The sequence below is a fragment of the Lissotriton vulgaris genome, chromosome 4_1 (assembly GCF_964263255.1).
Source record: "Lissotriton vulgaris chromosome 4_1, aLisVul1.2, whole genome shotgun sequence".
NCBI classification, from domain to species: domain Eukaryota; kingdom Metazoa; phylum Chordata; class Amphibia; order Caudata; family Salamandridae; genus Lissotriton; species Lissotriton vulgaris.
The window spans coordinates 1,763,916,767-1,763,931,194 of record NC_141691.1 but is presented as its reverse complement, the minus strand read 5'-3'; the positions used below and the strand labels follow the sequence as shown (position 1 = coordinate 1,763,931,194).

Genomic DNA, 14,428 nt, shown 5'->3' with positions numbered 1-14,428 from the left:
CTTGTGGCCTTCCTGACGATGACCGACGACAACAACACTGCTGGTCTGGTTGCTCCAGACTGGCTCTTGCTCCCTTCCAAAAGAGGAGCACCCCGGACCCTCCTGGTCCACTCAAGATGCCATTTTGAGTCCACCGCGTGGGCTTGAATTTGCCAAGACTTGTTGCCCCAATCCTGGGTCCAGCAACGTCGACAGCAGCAACCATCGTGGGACAACTTGCAACTCCATCCTGGTCGCCGACAACGCCTCCTGGTCCGTGAGACTGCAGAGCCCAGCGTCGCCCACTCACCTGGTCGAGGTGACTTCAGCCGGTGCCAACCTGGTGCCCATCTAATCACTGGCTAGTGATTCAGAACTTGGTCCCCTCTGCTTACAGGTGTCTTCCATCTTCGATCCAGGCTTGGATCCACCGAACAATCTTCACTGGTCGCCTGCCAGCAACTTCTTCTTTCAGGCTCCATAGACTGCAACGAGGATTCCCGACGTCTTTCCAGACCTATGCAGCCGCAGCCCCTGGGCTAGGTAACTTCGGCATTTCGGTGCCTCAGCATAGCCTCACTATCCAAGGGTCCAGATCCTTTTTCGTTTTCCGCCTAACTAGTCGGGTTCGCCCGAGAACACTAACTTTGTAAATTCTAGCCTCCATAGACTTTGTCCCGCATCCCGCGTGAGAGTGCACACTCTGCACCCGAGTCCCCTAGGGCTCCTGCTAGTAATCTGAAGGTTCAGTAGTCCAGTCCTAGCGATTCCAAAGCCTATTAGTCCAGTACTTACCTGCTAGTAATTTCGCATTCCACTTCCATAGTATATGGTTTTTCGTGCCCCGCGGGCATTTGTGTAAATTGAGCAACTTAAAGTATTTTCGTAAGAGTTTTGTTGTGTGCTTAGTACCCTGTCCTCATAAAGAGTACAGGGCTGTTGTGATGTAAATAAATACACTGTTTATTTTCATAACACTTGTGTGGTGTCCTTTCACTTGGTGTTCAAGGGGTATATGTGATGGTATAACAGCTGGCTTAACACGCCCTCTAGAGTTTAGCCCGAAGACTGCTCGTATCCATGCTACTAGGTAGCTGGTCTATAAGGTTGACTTACAACCAATCATCAATAAGGGTTGTTTGGACTGATACAAAGTGCTCACTAGAATAGTGAACATTATATATCAGGCCAACTTCTCACAAAGGTCATCGAACCGAAGGTTGGGGCGCCGAAGACCAAGGTCAAGGCTGTCGAACCAACAAGGCCGACGCTGAAAGGAGTCGACGCACACAAAAGACTCGAACCGAAAGGAGGAGTCGATCCTCGGTCGAGGCCTGCGGACAAGACGAAGACTGGCTCCAGGGACCCTGTCGAGTCCACGCAGCCGAGTCCATTCATAGCCAAGGAAGTGTCGGAGTCACTCCAACGCATCAAAGATAAGGCTACAGAGGTCGGGCCGAAGAAGGCACCAACACCAAAGCTGGTCGTAAACGTTCAGACCGCGTCGACACCAATCAAATTCGGGTTGCCACCCACGGTGCGTCCGAAGATGTTCGAACCAAAAAGAGGTATCGGAGCCATTAAAAAAGTGTCGACGGGGGGGGGGAGCTACGCCGCGAACCAAGATGGCCGCATAAGCTCCCGGCTCCGCCAACCTCCGCCGGCGACTCGTCTATCCTGTCGTTTATCCTCCACCCACGCCCTGTGCCTGGATGTATGAAGGTTGCCTGATGCTAACGGTGCTTTCCCGGATTTCCTACCTTACTCAGCGACGAAGTTCTGTCGTGTCTCATTTCTTGGCCTACTCCCGGGCTGCCGCCGGGACCTTGATTTTTGAAACACCCGAGAGGGACCTGATCAACGTCGGCTGTGGGACCGCAACTGTGGCCGGTCTTCCAGGTCTGAATAATTCTTTCCGCTCTTGACTCTTGTCCTCGTTGATGGATGGTGCCGGAGAAGAGACACTGTGACGTGCTGCGATCCTCCTGCACCGCGACTGTGGGTTGTGTGCCTGACCCTCGTCTCCCGGTCCGGAGGCTGGCGGGCTGCACCCACGGCCGGTGTCTGTCCTGGTGGTGCCAGTTCGGGGCGCCCTTGTCGTAGCGATCGCCAAATGTGTGCCCAGAGCCCGGTGATGTGGGTTGGAGATTGTGTCCCCCTCCGTCCTCTGGACCCCGGGATTGAGGGGATGGATGGCGCACATTCATTGAGATCCGTAATGGCGGCGATTGGGGCGCTCCGCTCGCAATTCACCGGCGCATGTGTCTCCCTGGCGGCGAAATTGGATGATGTCTGCTCGCGACAGGCCATGGATGATGCAGCGCCTGCACAGAAATTTGCGATCCAGATGAGCGATTTGACCCTCCATCTGCAGGGGCCCGAGCGGCAGCCCGACTTTGCTCCTTTGAGAGTCGGCCTCACCTTTCCTCCATCTGCTACAGTACATAATCTTCCCTCTACGTCTCCTATCCGAGGGTGTGTCGTTGCTGGATGTCCTGTTCTTCATGGCCGAATGTCCTGTTCTTCATTGCCGAGTCTCAGGGTCCCGTCGAAGGGGATCGCCATTTTCCTTTGTTCCGGCCCGTCTGCATAACGGATGCCGCCATTTTGAGACGCTTTGACTGCCTCTGGTCGGATGTGGCTTGGTGGGGATGTGCTCCGGAACGGATTCGCACTGGTCAGGGCTGACTTTGATTTTGAGGTTTCCTTGCTTCTCGCCACTGCTTTGGACCATCTGAGACGCTCCCTGCGTTTGCAACTGATATGACTTTGGTGATAGATCTTCTTGTGAGGCTTGCAGGGTTGACTTCTATTTCCCTGGGGTTGCTCCGTTTACTAATGCCGGGACTGCACCGAATACCTCACTGGGCCGGGGATGGGAGGGGGGGGGGGGGGGGGGGGGTTCCTGGTGACTGTCCTCCCCGTGATAATGCTGACTGTTTTTGCTTTATTGATGATGATTGTGCTATGGGGGGGTCACCGCCGGCGGGGGGTATCAGGTATCAGGTGTCCGGGGGCTTGTTTGATTTTCTCCTCCTCCACTTCTTCTTATATTTTCCCTTCTGTGGGGCAGTTCCGGGGCGACAGGCACGCTGTTAGTGGGTTAGGCCGTAGCCATTACAGGGGTGCAGGGTGGCGGGTGCGGGGGGGGGGGGGGGGGGGGTTGTTATTTTAGTTTGTTTTGTTCTATGGTCCCTATCGCTCTTTTCCGGCTTTGGGAGGGTTCTTTCCTCTTTCGTAGGGTTGGCTGTCTCTTGGTCTTGCACCTTTCTTTTTTCTTTTTTCGGCTTCTCGACAAGCCTCTGTTTTTCTGACCTTGGGGGTTAGGCTCTCTGGGGTGATTTTAGAAATGTGAATTATTGAAATGTGGTTTACTGTCCAGTATTATCGCCGTGGCTGCCCGGATTGCATAGTCGCTTTAGTTAGAGCCTATCTCATACTGTAATTGGGGTAAGTCCCAATCGTCTCCTTTGTGCTCCTATCCTGTGAGGTGCGATGTCCTTGTTGTTGCAGCCCCTACTCTTTCTCTAAAATTTAAAAATGAAAACCTCACATCCTGTTTGCGAGCCCCGCAACCGCATCTGGTATACTTTGATATGTCCTGTTTACTGATTGGCTTCAGTCTCTCCTGTTATCATTGAATGTCTTTGCGGCCGGCCATGATGGCTGTGGGCCTGCGCATGTATCTCCTTCTTGTTTTGAATAAAGGTTTTCAAAAAAAAAAGAAAGAAAAAAAAAAGTGTCGACGGAAGTGGAGGCTACAGAGGAGCCTGAAGAACAGGAGTCGAGGCAATTCATCGACTCGGAAACTGGTAGACTGTCCATATATAAAAGGAAAATAATACCAGAAACACCCATGGAGTCATTAGATTCCCTTGAAGAAGAAGAGGGATTCAACAACGTCACCAGCTCTTGTGGAACCCCTCCATTCCTATGGACACGAACCTCAGAATTTTTCACCCACATACTCAGATGTGGATGCAGGGGATGACGAAAATGAAGATGACACTTATCATGTGGACACTGATCCCGATGATCAAAACCAACCATGGGCAGACCCGGCTGACGCAAGGGATTCGCAGACTGCCCCTGACACACATGTATACAGTGTGAAAACGTCTCCTACTGAGGATACTACTGCCTTCAACCCCCTTATTGAGAGAGCAGCAAGTAACCATGACGTCGAGCTACATGCTGACCCTGTGGAGGAAGACTTTCTGGTCGACACCTTTTCCACTTCGGAAAGAACAGTCAAGACCCTGCCCATGCTAAAAGGGGTCCTTAAGCATGCTGGTGACATTTTTAAGGAAACCACTAGGGCCAGGGTGTTAAACCCAAGGATTGAAAAGAAATATAGACCGGCACCTGTGGACCCTACTTATATAAGAGGACAGTTGCCATTGAACTCATTAGTTGTTTCTAATGCACGTAGGAGAGCAAACTCCCAGACTACAGGTGATGCTCCTCCTCCTGACCAAGAGTCAAGAGTACTGGAAACTTCAGGAAAGAGGGTGGCTGCGCAGGCACTAACATCCGGCACATTGCCAACACTCAGGCACTCTTAGCCAGATATGACAGGTCCCATTATGATACCCTTGAGACACTGTTGAAACACCTACCAGATCAGTACAAGGAGGGTGTGAGAAGGTGGCCTGATATGCAGTGCTCACTATTCTAGTGAACACTATGTATCAGTCCAGCAACCCTTATTGATGATTGGTTGTAAGTCAACCTTATAGACCAGCTATCCTAGTAGCGTGGATACGAGCAGTCTAAGGCTAAAGACTCGAGAGGGCGTGTTAAGCCAGCTGTTATACCACACATATACCCCTTGAACACCCAGTGAAAGGACACCACACAAGTGTTATGAAAATAAACAGTGTATTTATTAAAATCACAACAGCCCTGTACTCTTTATGAGGACAGGGTACTAAGCACAAAACAAAACTCTTACGAAAATACTTAAGTTAGCACAGTATATACAAATGCCCGAGGGGCACGGAAAACCATATACTCTGAAAGTGGAATGCGAAATTACTAGCAGGTAAGTACAGTACTAATAGGCTTTGGAATCGCTAGGTCTTGACTATAGAATCTTCAGATTACTTCTAGGAGGCCTAGGGGACTCGGGTGCAGAGTGTGCACTCTCACGCGGGATGCGGGACAAAGTCTATGGTAGCTAGATTTCACAGAGTTAGTGTTCTCGGGCGAACCCGACCTGGTAGGAGGAAAACGAAAGTGGATTCTGACCCTTGGATAGTGAGGCTATGCTGGGGCACCGAAATGCCGAAGTTACCTAGCCCATGGGCTGCAGCTGCATATGTCTCAAAAGACGTCGGGAATCCTCGTAGACGGACCAGGAGCCTGGAAGGAAGATGCTGGCAGGCGACCAGTGAAGAGAGTTCGAAGTGATCCAAGCCTGGATCTTGAAGAGAGATGACACCTGAAAGCAGAGGGGACCAAGTTCGAGACTACTAGCCAGTAGTCAGGTGGCACCAGGAGGGCACCGGATGGTAGTCACCTCGACTAGGTGAGTGGGTGACGCTGTGCTCTGCAGATCTCACGGACCAGGAGGCGTTGTCGGCGACCAGGATGGAGGAGCGAGCTGTCCCACGATGGATGAAGCTGTCGGCGTCGCTGGACCCAGGATTGGGCAACAAAGCCTTGGCAAATTCAAGCCCACGCGGTGGACTCAAAATGGCATCTGGAGTGGACCAGGAGGGTCCGGGGTGCTTCTCTTGTGGAAGGAAGCAAGGGCCAGTCTGGAGCAACCAGACCAGCAGCAGTGATGTCGTCGGGCGTCGTTCAGAAGGCCACAAGCCAGCCGGCTAGTAGCCAAACAATGCGGTGAACAGGCAAAAGCAGAAGGGCCCCACGCAGATCGTGGAGATGCTGGAGGGCTGATCTTCGGTGCTGGAGCTGCTCAGGGTTGGGGCTTCTCGGACCCCAAAGCACTCACCAGTGGAACACTCGGTGGGCTTGTTGCAAAGAAGTCGTGCAGTCTTGGCGATCGTCGGTCCCTCGAGGTCTCGTCGCACTCACGGTTCTCTGCTTGGCTGCAGAGGTGAGTAGAGGTCAGAGGTGCCAGGGAAGCCGGGTCTCGTCGAGCTGTGTCGTCGGATTCCTGAGGAAGGACTTGCAGCAGACCGCAGTGTTCTTAGGATGGTGCCTGCAGATGCAGGGTGACTACTCCTTAGCCACAAGGGAGAATCTTGAAGAAGAAATCTTGATGCCCTTTCGCAGAAAGTCGTGTCTTGATTTCAAAGATGATCTAATTTGAACAGGGGGCCCGCTCCTATCTTTATACTAAAAAAGGGGGCTGACCCGGTGACTAGGTCCTGCCTATGGGTGGGACTAGGAGGGGGGTGGTTACACCCCTCTCCCATGCCGGACTTCCCCCAGGCCAGGGGCTGGTGTGCCCCTGGAACTGGTTCTGACCGGCCTATGCGTAGTGAGCACCGGGGTGCCACTCAGCAGTCACCTTCCTGTAAAGCCCTGCCTACCCAGGATACACAAAACCCTGTCTGGGACGGTGCTAGCACCGCCCCTGACAGGAAACCCTTTGTCCAGGCTCACCTCGCTGGAAGGACTCCCAGCTGCAGGGGGTCAGACTCGTGTCTGTGGTGGCAGCATCCATTTTGTGGAGCTGAGGCTTCGTTTAACTTTAACCGGGGTTCACAGTTACATACATGTCGTGTCCCTCTAGAAGGGTGGAATGCTAACCCCGTCGCCTGAATTGGCGAGGGGTTAGTATTCCAATTCGTATGACACCTTACTCGACATGTTTTGATAAAGCAATACCAAAGATAGCATTTAACCGCGAGGATTATAATGCACTTAAGAGTATATGGTATGCGTTATCATGGAACAGCTATTAGGACTTGGTTCCGCAAGCTGCAGACAGGCTCAGCTCATGCCAGAGCACCATCTCACACGATTCCAAGCACTCTGCCTTCAGGATTGTCAAGGCCTGCCATAGGAGTGACTGATAGGAATCTGTGTGTCCATTTTTAGGGTTAGATATAGGTATACTATATCTACAGCAAAGGGTGATTACACGACTTTGCCCCAGCTGTCATGCAGCCAGTTGTGTCAAATTTAGGAGGCCAGCCAGGGGTGGCATAATACATGCTGCAGCCCCTGGCAGCCCTGGGTACACCCATGCCCTGGGTTACAGGGTCTGATAGGGTGGCCCAGTACCAATTGGAAATGCACCTAGGGTACATGGAATCCATTTTACAGAGAGAGCAGTAGGCCTGGGGTCCTGATTGGCAGGGCCCCAGGTCGACTGTGTCAAAAACCACCTAAAACACAGGGCAAAAAGTTGGGGGCAACCATAGTCAGGAGGTACCTTCCTACAGAGGGTGCAGAACTAATTATCCAAGAAGGAAAGCTTATAACCAATGCTTCCATCAAGTGAGCGCTAGACGCAGCTGACACTGCAGCCAGGGCCATTAACACTAGCGTTATTTTAAGGAGGCATGCCTGGTTGAGAATCTCGGGATTCAAACCAGAAATACAAAATTCTATTCAATCAGCCAGTTAACCCGGACTATTTATTTGGACCTGAGGTTGACACCACCCTTGAAAAAATTAAAAAAGACACAGAGACTGCAAAGTCTATGGGGGCTCTGCAGTCACAGCAGTTTCGGGGTGGCTCCTTTCGTCGCTCCAATACTAGGTGTGATGCTTGACAAGAATGTTGCCTCAGAAGTACCAGGGAGGTGATGCTCTTTCCACTGACTCCCCTCACCGGTTCACCAGATGCCAGAGTAGTATAACTGGACAATAATAGTGATGCCCGTCAGGGGAAGACAGGGAGACAAAACAAGGTAAGTGGGGGGAAAACACAGGTTTCTTCATACACAGGAGTAACTGTTGATCCTGGGGAACCACCGAACCTCTGGAAAACTGAGTCCTATATGTTAATACAAAGAACAAGGGTTAGTGTAGTTCTTGATGATCGGTAGTAAGGGATGTAGGAAGTGTGAGAAATCTACGCACTGTTCTGAGTGTAGAGAGCTGTCAACATGTACATAGGGAGGACTGGTCTGGTGATCAGGAATGGGAGTTCTCCGTGTACCCTGCAATAGGTTCAGAATGAGTATCCTTACTATCTGTACTACACTGAATAATTAGGAGAATGTAGTATGCAGCCTACCTGTGTATTTAATAAGGGAAAACCTAAAGACTGGAACTAGAATCAACACTCCTCTAGTTCCAGGTAAACCATAACGTAACGCCGGGACTAGTATCAATGCTCCACTAGTCCCAACAAGCATCAAAGGAAGAACCTCTGTCTTCCGAATCAAATATAAGTAGAGCACGCACCGCGTGGCAATTAGGAAAGTAGACACTGGACAAAAATTAAACTAATAGCCAATCCCTTGGTAAGTCAGGGAACTGCTACTGATGCTCAAACGGGAACACAAATCTACGTGTTAGCGTAATACAACATAACCGCACCACACGCTCTAAAGAAAGCCACTAATACAATAATAATTCTTCACTGATTGGTACCTGACTGGGGACGACCGCCGCAGACCCGTCGGAACCCGCTAAACGCCACCACTGTGACCCGGACACGAACAACACAGGACCCCGGAACCGGAAAGGAACGCGAAGTGTTCTTGGTAGGGAAGGGAGTGGTTAAATGCCAGAAACGGTGCTTCCGAGCATGCTCGACTCTTCGCGCATGCGCCGTGTACTATGCCAACCAACTGGATGCAGATCTTGCCAACCACGACCTCGGACACAAGCACGACACTAGGGGCCCTTCAAGAGGCCAATCCACACAACAGACACAGTACAATAAAGGAGGTACACAATCCACCTACAATAAAAACAACCGGGGTGGATATCGTGGAAACAACATCAAGGGCAGAGGAAGAGGAAACAACAGTTCCAGATCCTTTGCCAATAACAAACAGTGATGCCCTGTCACTGCCCCCCGACCATATAACACCTGTCGGGGGGAGACTACAGCAGTTCCTGCCATTCTGGAAATCCATCACCACAGACAGGTGGGTGAGAGACATTGTTCAGTACGGGTATTGTCTGGAATTAACATCCACTCCACCCAACATACCACCAAGACACCGTCCTATGTCCGCAGAGCACTTACACTTATTGCAGCAGGAGGTCGTCAGCATGCTGCAAAAAGGAGCCATAGAGCTCGTGCCTGTAGGCACGGGTGTACTCTGTACTTTTTAATACCCAAAAAGGACCGGTCTCTCAGACCTATACTAGACCTCAGGCCTCTAAACAGTTACATTCTGTCAGAGCATTTTCATATGCTCACCTTACAGCAGGTTCTGCCGTTACTCAGTCAGGGAGACTTCCTCGCAACATTGGATCTAAAGGATGCATATTTCCATATACCCATACACCCATCACACAGACAGTATCTCAGGTTCACTATTCAAAATCAACATTATCAATTCAAAGTCCTCCCTTTCGGAGTAACGACGGCACCCAGGGTGTTCACAAAGTGTCTGGCGACAGTGGCAGCACACCTAAGGAGACAGCACATACATGTCTACCCTTATCTGGACGACTGGCTTATTCAAGCAAAGACGGCACAACAGTGTGCCAGCCACATGTCCCACACTATTCATCTTCTTCGCAGTCTGGGATTCTCGCTAAATTATCCAAAGTCACATCTTCGACCCGCCCACGTGCGACAGTACCTGGGCGCGACAATAGATACTCTGGCAGCCAAAGCTCAGCCAAATTCAGCGAGAATAAACGGCATGCAATTGCTGATACAAAAATTCAGACCTCAACACTCGCTTCCAGCAAGAGTGTTCATGCAGTTGATAGGCATGATGGCCTCCTGCATCTTCATAGTCGCGCACGCGAGACTACATATGCGTCCGCTTCAGGAGTGCTTGGCACGTCAGTGGAATCCGGCTCAAGGACAGTTAAAAGACCTAGTGTTGGTGAGCGGTCGGGCATACAACTCTCTGCATTGGTGGAACCCACAAAACCTTTGCCGGGGCTGACCGTTCCAGGAGCCTGTGCCACAGATTATACTGAAGATGGACGCATCTCTCCAGGGATGGGGAGCTCATGTACTCCACTACACAGTGCAGGGACTATGGACAGCGCAGCAAAAGAAGATGCACATCAACCTTCTTGAACTGATGGCAATCTTCATGGCGATGAAAGCTTTCAAAGTACACTTGTGTAACAAGGTCGTGTTGATCCGGACGGACAACATGACTGCCGTGTACTACATACAGAAGGCAGGGAGGAACACACTCTCCACAGTTGTCTCATCTGGCTCAGAGCATGTGGAAGTGGGCCATTCAGAGGAACATCTTCCTCATGGCGGAACACCTCCCGGCAAAGACAACCAGATGGCGGATCTGCTGAGCAGACACAGCCACCCACTGCATGAGTGGGAGATACATCCATCAATACTCCAGCCGTACTTCCAGCAGTGAGGTCATCCAGAGATAGAACTATTCGCCACAAGGGAAAACGCAAAATGCCAAAGCTTCCGCCGCCAGGTTCCCACATCCGCAGTCACAGGGCAATGCGATATGGATGAACTGGTCAGGCAGATTTGCGTACTCTTTTCCCCCAGCGCCTCTAATACCGCTGGTGGCACGCAAGCTGAAGCAACACTCGATGACACTCATCCTGGTTGCTCCAACGTGGGCACGCCAGCCATGGTACACCACGCTAGTAGAACTTTCCGTGGTACCGCAGCAAAGACTGCGTCTAACACCCAGACTTTTAACGCAGAGCCATTTCGAAATTCAGCACCCAGATCCAAAACAGCTCAACCTGGCGATCTGGCTCCTGAAGTCTTAGAATTTGGCTACCTCAACTTGCCACCAGAATGTATGAACATCATCAAGGAGACCCACAACCATACAGTTCCATTTGTATACATTTTTCCGCAATAGCAGCTTATCTTCAAAACAGGCAGCACCTCTCACTATTCAGAGTGCCTGCCATTAAGGCTTTTCTGGAGGGACTCAAAAAAGTGATCCCTCCCAGACACCCACCTTCACCTGTATGGAACCTGAATGTGGTCCTCACCAGACTGATGGGACCACCTTTTGAACCTCTACACTCTTGTGAGATTCAATTTCTTACCTGGAAAGTTGCTTTCCTAGTAGCCATTACCTCACTAAGAAGAGTTAGCAAACTCCAGGCACTAACCATTCAAGAGCCATTCATACAGGTCCACGCAAATAGAGTTGTACTACGCACCAACCCTACGTTCATGCCTACGGTGATTTCGCAGTTCCACATGAACCAAACCATAGAACTGCCTGTTTTCTATCCTAATCCAGAAAATGTCGCAGAGAGATCTCTGCACACATAACGTCAAAAGAGCTCTTATGTACTATATAGACAGAACAAAGGATTTCAGGGAACCGAAACAACTGTAAGTTGCCTTTTCTCCACAGCACAAAGGCAACCCCATTTCCAAGGCAGGAATAGCCAGATCGATAGTTAAGTGTATACAGATTTGCTACGCAAAAGCTAAACGCACACTAACCATTCCTCCAAGAGCACACTCCACACGTAAGTTAGGAGCATCCATGGCTTTCCTGAGGAATATTCCTTTAGAAGAGATATGTAAGGCAGCCACATGGTCCACTACACATACATTTACGAAACACTACAGTGTAAATGTGCATTCAAGACAGCAGGCTGTTCTAAAAACTCTTTTTCAGACTGCTGCAGCTGGCACGGGCAGCCGCCGCTAATAGGAGGGACTGCTATATAATCTATGCACAGATATGAATTCAGCAGCCCACATGCCTCGAACCGAATATGCTACTTACCAGTATGCATCTGTTCTTGGCATGTAGGGCTGCTGACATTCATATCGCCCACCCTCCTCCCCGGCGCCTGTAGCAGCTGTAGCATTCAGAATTACTATGGAGCATGGACCTCACTCACTGTATTACACTCCATCTCTGCCACAATGGCGAAAAACAATCTGAGGATGGAGAGGATGCCCATGCGCAGTGTAGTCCAGGGGAGGAGCCACCTATCTCGTGATACTTCGAAGACTCTTCCAGGACAACAATGTGCAATCATCCAGTCCCAACACTAGGCGGCGATCTATGCACAGATATGAATGTCAGCAGCCCTACATGCCAAGAACAGATGCATACTGGTAAGTAGCATATTTGTTACACTCCAGCGGCAGGAACAAGGTCCTCACCCCACAAAAGGAGCAATTACACTTGATTAGGTCAGCTCCTCAGAAGGAAGCGTGGGGTGGACTGCTCTACATCAATCATCCAGGTGTCATTTTCTGCCAGGAAGAAGGTCTGCCCCAGGTTACTCAACAAAGGAGGGAGTCGAGATATTACAGGTAAGTTCCTGTCGGTCAGGGACACAGGACATGGGAGGGTTAAGATGAGCACTGGCCGGGGCACCAAAGAGCACTACGACTGCACCACCAGTGGCAGAGGATCAGCTGGGTGCAGAGTGCAAAAAAGGCGGCAGTGGCCTTCGATTGGGGAAAATAGCTGCAGGCTGTCTCGTCATAAGCCCTGAGGTGTCGCAGTGATTGTTCCCACGCGACGATACATGTCGGCTGGCTGTGGAACCAATAAACCTACCTCTAACTGTCTAAGAAACAAAAACAGGATTGCAACTGGGCTCTTGACTCATAATCTTATTGATTTTTGCATAAATTGTTATCACACCGTGATTGTTGTGTGCGAGGGCATTGCAGTTTTTCGGGTCTGTAGGTTGGCTGAAAGAATCCCATGAGTGGAGATGTAAGTTGGATTGTGGAGGGATGCTTGGACACCATTAGTTCGGCACATAAAGGCCAGAGGGCTGCGGGTGCAGGGGTATTTTTGGTGTCGGGGTTTTCTCACCAGATACAGTCGCGGGTGGGGGATCCCTTCGGGTTGAGGCTGCAGGCATTGAGGGAAAGGTCAGGCGAGGATATCCAACACTGGATCCCAGGTCAGGATCGCTGGGGAGACGACTGGGTCAGTGGGCCACCTGGACTTGGGCCATGGACGTCTGGTGCAGAGTGGTGCAAGTGCCGCAGATCCACCTGGTAACCGGAGTGCTTGAGTGGGTTTCTTGCTGGACAGATCCGGTGTCCACAGGAGAAAAAAGCCTTTATTGAAGACAGCACAGGTCCTCCGGGGTTCTTGAGGTTGCTGGTTGCAGGCCACGCCGGTTTCTTGGAGTAGGGTTGCTGGAGGAGAAGACAGGCCGGTAGTGCTGGGGTCAAGTATGCCGTAGTCTTCTCCATTTCTGCACAGCTCTTCTGTCCTTCTTCGTAGGTCGTCTAATCTGAGGAACTAGTTTGAGGGGAGCTGTTAAATACTTAAGACTAAGGGCATTGCTGAGGTCAGGGTGCAGTAGCCAATGGCTACTGTCCCCTCGGGAGACTAATACACTAGAAGTTGGCCATTTCTCAGAGGACATTTTTAAGATGCCCTCTGAGTGCATTTTATAATAAATCCAACAGTGGCATCTGTATGGGTTTATTATGCAGAGAACGTTGGTACCAAACTACTCCGTTTTCAGTAAAGCCATCATGGAGCTGTGAAGTTCATAATGACAGATACCAGCCTGTGTTCTCAAAATGGCTTCACTGCGTTTGCACTGTCTGAGGATGCAGAGACAATGTAGGAGGATATTGTTCATGCAGCTCTACCCTCACCTGTAGTATGATGCACTCTGCCTTAGTGCTGTAAGGCCTGCTAGAGGGGTGACTTTCCCATGCCACAGGCGCAGTGTTCGTGGACCTGGAACACAGGGATGTGTGCCATGTCGACTCTTCAGTGTGGTCTGCACCTAAACACACAGCCTGCAACGGCAGAGTATGGGTGTTAAGGTGAGGGATCTTGGAGGGTGACATAATACATGCTGCAGCCCTCAGATGCCCTCTTTGGTCATAAGGCTCTTATTACCAGGATTACCTTTTATAAGGGACTTACATGTGGCCCAAAGGTGTGCCAATTATAGAAACAAGGTACAGTTTTGTAGAGAGCACTGATTAGCAATGTCCCAGCACACAGTCATTCAATTTGGCGTCAGGTATCTGGCAAAATGTTGGGGGGTAACCATGCAAAAAGTGGCAATTTCCTACAAAGAGAAAGAAGCATCACAGATAAAGGATGTTTGGAGGGTGAAGAAGCCACAAGGGCGACAAGCAAAGGAGAAATAAAAATAGTACCTCAGGCAATGCAGAAGCAGCCAAAGGACCCTAATCAAGAAGATGCTGTTAGTTCTTGGTCCATGCTCCACAACAAAGAAGCGGCAATGAAGCTGGCACACACTAGCAAATTGGGAGACAGCAAATTAATGTGGCAATATACCAACGAGGGGTGGGCGCCAAGTCCCTTTAAGTATACCAAAGCTCCTGAAAGCAACAGCGTATCCACGCTGTTTTAGGTAAAACCTGTAATTACTGTGTACCCTCCAATTGACTTTTTAACCCCCCCCC

The 14,428-nt window shown here is 50.5% G+C and overlaps 1 protein-coding gene across 18 annotated transcripts in view; it reads left to right on the top strand.

Annotated features, from left to right (window-relative positions):
- Positions 1-14,428, top strand: part of UBR5 (ubiquitin protein ligase E3 component n-recognin 5) — a 2,064,863-nt gene that overhangs the window by 1,455,849 nt on the left and 594,586 nt on the right. The window lies entirely within an intron of this gene.